Source organism: Crocuta crocuta, unplaced genomic scaffold (assembly GCF_008692635.1).
Source record: "Crocuta crocuta isolate KB4526 unplaced genomic scaffold, BGI_CrCroc_1.0 scaffold49, whole genome shotgun sequence".
NCBI lineage: Eukaryota > Metazoa > Chordata > Mammalia > Carnivora > Hyaenidae > Crocuta > Crocuta crocuta.
In genome coordinates this window covers 97,678-98,177 of record NW_027536462.1, presented here as the reverse complement: position 1 = coordinate 98,177, position 500 = coordinate 97,678, and the positions used below count along the sequence as shown (strand labels likewise).

General features: G+C 30.0%; 1 protein-coding gene across 1 annotated transcript in view; it reads left to right on the top strand.

The window, feature by feature from the left end:
• USP9X (ubiquitin specific peptidase 9 X-linked) overlaps positions 1-500 on the top strand; it is a 97,275-nt gene that overhangs the window by 7,341 nt on the left and 89,434 nt on the right. The window lies entirely within an intron of this gene.

Genomic DNA, 500 nt, shown 5'->3' with positions numbered 1-500 from the left:
TTCAGAGTTTTATAGTATTAATTCAGATTACAGCTGTGAAACAAACAAAAAATCCTCAAATGGATAAAGTAGTCTCTGGTTCATGGTATGCCCAAGTGACTAGAAGAAGCAATCAAGTTTTCTGTATAACACCTTCAGTCTAAGAAAATAGTACACATTGATTATAAGATAGAATTAAATTCCAGAGATTTTAAAAAGTCAAAAAAGTACATATTCAAATGATGAAATGCCATAATTACTCCAAGTTTCTGTTCCGTATTCGTACTGTGAAAATGTCATAAGTTGTGAAGCAGATATTTTTGTGCTGTGTGAACTGTTTTTCAAATATAACCATAGCACAAAAATCTCAACATCTTAAATTCAACATGTAAGTTTATAAGAAATGGAAATTTTGGAAGTGCTGTTAGACTTTTTGCATTAAGACTTATTAGATAGCAAATCTACTCCATCTTGTATAATTAAACTATTGTGTAGATTTTAGAATTGCTGCCTCTAGTGTA